Raw genomic sequence first — 6,179 nt, 5'->3', positions numbered from 1 at the left:
TTTGACAGCGTGGTAAGGAGTTCATTACGGAAGGCTGCGAGAACAGTGGCCACAATTCATCAGAGAACATGCATATGAGTGTGATGTGATACCAGGTGTTCAGAACTCAACATAATGGTATGAATGAGAACATAGCTTGTATCCTAATTCCCTCCCATATTGGACCCATTCGTTCCTGCTTGCTTCTGTCAGCTGTGGCAGAATCACCTTCCTGACATCTGTAGTCCCTGTTCTGCACCCTTGCTCAGTCTCCTGCCCCAGGGCGAGTTTTAAAAGGCAGACTGTGTTAGCTTTCACTGACCCCACTCAAAATTCATCAAAATTCTCACTGGATTAAAATACACAGTCCTTGTTCCTTGTCAGCTCTTCCTGAATCTCCTTTCTCCCAAACACTGATCTTCCTTAGGTTCCTATTTTAAAAAATAAAATAAAATATCCTATATCCAGAAGGTCCTTACCTGGGGATCTCCTCTGTACACATGGCCCATCTGTCTACTAGCCAACAAGGTACCATGCTTCATAGACTTCTCCTTAGTCTGTGACCATTGTTTATTATCTCACTATCTGTTGGCTTGTCTTTAACACTCACACTATCTAAAAGTATTTTTTAAAATATTTTGTTCTTTGAGAACCCCAAACATGTATGCAATATATATATTGATCATACATAGTCCCCCACAGTTCTCTCTGAACACCCTCCTGAATATGTCTCTATTTTTTTGTTAGCCCCTGAAACCAACTGCTCTTTCTCATATGTGCACAGATGCGGGGCCATCCATTGGGTCGTGAGAAAGCTACCAGTATCCATGCCCCAAAAGAAAATCGAGTCTCCTGTTTCCAGCTGCCATCAAATGACAATAGCATTGACATAGGGGTGGGGCCTCAGCAGCGCCTTCTCCTGTTTATGCTAGAATTTTTAATTGTCTTGGTCTTGTACAGAGAACCACAACTGCTGTAAGTTCATGTGTGTGACAGCCATGCCGTGCTTAGAACAGAACATTTCAGAACATCCCTTCCTATCCTCTGGCTTTTATATTTTTCTGCCCTTCTTCTTTAATGGTCTCTGAATAATCTGTTGAGATAGATGTTCCATCTATGGCTAAGCATTTAGTCACTTACTTTCTACGCTTTGACCATTTATGAGTCTCTACATTAACTGTTATCCACTGCAAAAAGAAATTTCTTTGACTTAGCTTGGGGGCTGCATAAAGATATGGGTATGAATGCATAAGGATATGGGCATGAATGTTTAGAAGATAATTTGACAATGTGTCTATTTGACAAAATAACAGTAGTAAGTTCCTCCCGGAGGCTTATATGCCTTTCTTCTCTGTTGGCTTGGGACGTTAAATGTCAGGAAGCTAGTCTGTCTTTTGTATTTTTATACTGAAAGGATTTTGAAGAATGCCTATCATATACTAAGTTCTCAATGGTTGAGTGTTCAGCTCCCCGAATGTCTTTGTTTAATTTACAAGTTAATACTTTCATGTCGCTTACAAGAACCAAATGCTCACAGCACTCTGTGGAATTGTGCCTTTGGGTTTGAACTGTGAAATCATTTTGTAGCTGAAACCAAATTGTAATGTCAGCCTTGGTGTTTAAAAAAGCATGTAGGTAAGGATTTACGGAGCTTCATTTTAGTGGCAAGTAGGGTTATGTAATTGGAAGTGAGGATTAAAATAGTGTCTTCTGAATGATCATTATGGAGTGAAGAATGGATAAAGAGCAAGTGGTAAGATTATGTGCAGTCTATTGCATATGCCAACAAGATTTTGCTGATAGGACCCTGATATAGCTGTCTCCTGTGAGGCTTTGCCAATGCCTGGCAAATACAGAAGTGGATGCTCACAGTCATCTATAGGATGGAACACAAGGCCCCCAATGGAGGAGCTATAGAAATTACTCGAGGAGCTGAAGGGGTCTGAAACCCTATAGGTGGAACAACAATATGAACTAATCAGTACCCCCAGAGCTCGTGTCTCTAGCTGCATATGTAGCAGAAGATGGCCTAGTCGGCCATCATTGGGAATAGAGGCCCCTTGGTCTTGCAAACTTTATATGACCCAGCACAGGGGAATGCTAGGGTCAAGAAGTGGGAGTGAGTGGGTAGGGGAGCAGGGCGGGGGGAGGATATAGGGGACTTTTGGGATAGCATTTGAAATGTAAATGAAGAAAATATCTAATAATAATAAAAGATTATGTGCAGTGTGGATCTGTAGGGAAAAAAAAATGTGAGATTCAAGCTTAATTTCCAGCCCAGGCCACACTTTTAGTTGTGCCCATAGTTAAGGCTCATTCTTCATATTTATAAGGTATAGGGAACAAACAATATTTAAAAATGATCAGTTTATAGTATTGAGATCATTAAGTGACATATCTTATGTAAAATTCATACCTACAGAATAGTGTTAGTAAGTAGTAAGTTGTCGTGGCAGACATTATTAATAATGCATCTAATATTATACTTCCTTTTTCCTGGATAAGAGAACCCTGGCTTTCTTCAGGTTGGTAATATGTGTATCTATGTGATGAATTATACTTTATTTAAGACCACTATGTGAATTCTTCCCATAATGCTATTTTCTTTTGTAGCTATGAGTGGCTGATTCCAAATGATGAAACTATTAAAAAGTTTTCCCTCCATTTCTCTCCCCTCCCTTTCTCTCTATTTTTCTCTCTCTTTCCCCACATCTCCCAATATGTCTCTTTTCCCCCCTTCTCCAACCCTTTCTTACACCTTTGGCCCGTCCTCCCCTGCTTCATCTTCCTATCCTTTTTTCTCTGTGTGTCATTCATCTGAGATGAAAATAGAAACAAGAATTTGTGATTATGGAGCCTGTTGCACCTTTGGGAGAAAGTCTTGCCATTTTGATCTATTAAAGCAAAACCAAATGACACAGGCAATCAATATTTGCTAGAGCCCTGTTGTATTATCTTCAACTGAAAGCATGTCTAGATGGTATTGGTGTATTTGTGTGTGTGTGTGTGTGTGTGTGTACATGTGTGTGTGTGTACATGTATGTGTGCGTGTGTGTGCATGTGTGTGTGTGTGTATGTGTGTGTGTGTGTATGCATTTGCACATGAAGATAAACCAACAGAGCACTTAAAGGCGATGGTAGTGGGCTACAAATAATGTTAAAAGAAAGCTGTCTGCTTCAGTATAACTTGATACTTACCCAAAGGAAAACAGGGATGGATTGCCAATTCATTTAAGGTCACATATTAAATATGGCAGAAATTTGGATCTTTAATTGCATCAGATCTAAAGTTCAGAATACTATTCTTGGTTGTACTTTATTGTGGAAAAGAATAATATGTGTAAATGTCAAAGCCAAGTTTAAAAAGAAATCTGCTTTTCATTTCTAAAGTTAACTTCACTTTTGTGTCTTTTATACAGATTAAATGTATTCTGTTTATATTGTTGGGTATTTTAGTAAAATATAAATAGCATTTACAGAGAGCTACACTAAAAATACATCCAGCAAATCTAAAAAACATATATATAGAGAGAGTCAGGCATGGTGCTCTGTGTCTGTTTTCCTAGCATTTGAAAGGCTGTAGTGAGGTCTTTTGTGCTCAGAAGTTTGAGACCAGACTGAGCAACAAAAGTGAGATCTCATCTCAAAAGCAAAACAACAAAACCAAAAGGATGTGCAAGGATGTGCAAGGATGTGCAAGAAACATGGATAAAAATAAAACTGATGCTTGCACTGGAAATGCTTCAATTTGTTAGGTACTATTTAAACTACATTATGCTAAATGGGATTTAGTCTTAGAAATTTAAAAACAGTACTACTAAACTGAATTGTCTTAAGAATTCAACTGACAGAAAAGTTTAAAGAAACACAGCAATCTTAAGTATAAAGAACAACTTTGCAGGGCCCATACTTTCTGACTTTAGAGAATGCTATAAAGTCCTGATAAACAACATACTACGGTGGCACAAAATTAGACACACAGACCATACAATAAATAAAATAAGTAGCCTAGACATAAGCCTCCATACAACTGGTAGTTGATTAAGGTACCAAGAGTACAGGAGAAGCAATGAGTCTCTTCAAGAAAGCTGTTCAGAAAAGCTGACAGTGACATGTAGAATGATGTTATGTCCTCCCTAAAGTCAGCCGCAAACGTGTCAAATACTTAAATGGAAGACTTGACACTACAAACTTATGGCAGAAGATATGACAGGAAAGTTCCAGACCACCGATTTGGACAATGATCTTCTTTCTTCCTTTCTTCCTGATGCCCAAATAAACTGTGAAAGTTTACAGATATAAGTAAACTAATGGGATTATACCAAAGAGTTTAAACCTTTCAAACTCCGCTTCTGATAAGTTAATCTCTCAAATATGCAAAGAACCTAAATAACTCAAGAAAATAAATAATCTGTTGAAAACCTGGACAAATGATTCAAATAAACATTTCTCAAACATCCACACTTTATAGTTATATATGATTGTATACAGTTCATCATTAATCATCTGGAAAATGGCAAGTTAAAAATAATGGTGTGGTAAGTGAGCTCCTCACCAGGGAAATGTTCTTGCCTTGTAAGCCTGACAACCTGAGTTCTGTGCCTAAAAGCCACATAGATGTGGAAAAAGAGAACCTGCTCCACCAAGTTGTCCTTCCACTTCTATATTTACACTGTAGCACAAATGTGCCTGCACATGCAAGTATGCACACATGCACACACACACATCATGCACACCCACATCATGCACACACATGCATCATGCACACACATGCATCATACATACACATACATACTCACATACACACATCATGCACACTCACATACATCATGTCCACACACAAGCATCCTGTATAGGTACACACACATAATTAAGTTAAATTTTGTTTAATCTGGTGATACATTACCTCAAATCTGTAAAAATCATTGCTGTTGGAATTACAATAGGTAGTTTATGTGTGCAAGGATAATGAAAATGTGAATTCCTGTGCACTGTTGGTGGGAATGTAAATCAGTAAGGCTGGGAAATAGAGATACCTCAAAATGTAAGACTAGAACTACCAGGTGATCCTTTGTTGAGTCCCTTTGTTATTCCCTTTGTTGAGTTTATATTCAAAGGAAATGAAATGAAACAAGCATATCAAAGAGAAACCTATTCTTCCCATGGTTCATGATAGCTGGAATAGGAGGCAACCTATGACTCTATTATGGTGTGAATGAGAAATGCCCATAGGCTGTGTTTGAAAACTTGGTCTCTAGATAATGATACTGTGTGGGAAGACTGCAGAACCTTTAGTAGACAAAGCCCTGGCAGAGAAGTTTTATAGCCCAGCTCTGTTTCTTATTCACTTATTTCCATTCTCTCTCTCTCCATCTCTCCTTATCTCTCTCTCCGTTTCTCACCTCTCTGTCTCTGTCTCCATCTCTCTGCCTCCCTCTTTTTCTATGTCTCTATGTCTCTCTCTTTCTCTCTGTCTATATCTGTATCTCTGATTCTCCTTTTGTCTCTCTGATTCTGTCTCTGTGTCTCTGTCTCTGCATTTCTCTATCTCTCTGTCTCTCCATACCTTCCTCACCACCACCTGATTATAGATAAAATGTGACCAGATAGTCTTCTGATTCTGTGGTCATGTGAATGATGAAGTATACCCCTTGAACTTTTTTTTTCTGAGACAGTTAAAGTAATTTAAGGCTAACGAGGTAATACAAATTATCAAGGAGTTAACATTTTCAAGCACAGTGTTGGTATGACGGCTTTTTAAGTTCTGTGAGTGAAATATTATGATGATAAGGATTTGCTTCAGGGCAGGGGGAGTGTATGAAGGATCATTAACAAACCTTGACCAAAAGTTGATCTTTGTTGAAGCTGGATGATGTCACATAGCGGCTCACCATACCGTTCATGTACATATTTTTCTTTGGGATTAAAAAGATTTAATAGAAAAATATTTGAATTGAGAAAAACATATCCATCCTAATCAAAGAAATTCAAATTAAAATAATTATGAAGATCGCTTTTAAACTTAATAAATTGGGAATAGAAATTGTTAATAAAACTGGTCTCAGTATTTCAGCTCAGGTACAGCTTCGGAGTAGAGATATGCTTTTAGAAGTCTTGCTGTTTACTTACGAATCTCACCTGCCATCCAGAAACTTACCATACTAAATGACATAGAACAGTATTACATCTACCCCTACACA

This window comes from Mus pahari, chromosome 5, assembly GCF_900095145.1.
Source record: "Mus pahari chromosome 5, PAHARI_EIJ_v1.1, whole genome shotgun sequence".
NCBI classification, from domain to species: Eukaryota; Metazoa; Chordata; class Mammalia; order Rodentia; family Muridae; genus Mus; species Mus pahari.
The sequence above is the reverse complement of the archived record's forward strand: the minus strand, read 5'-3'. Positions refer to the sequence as shown.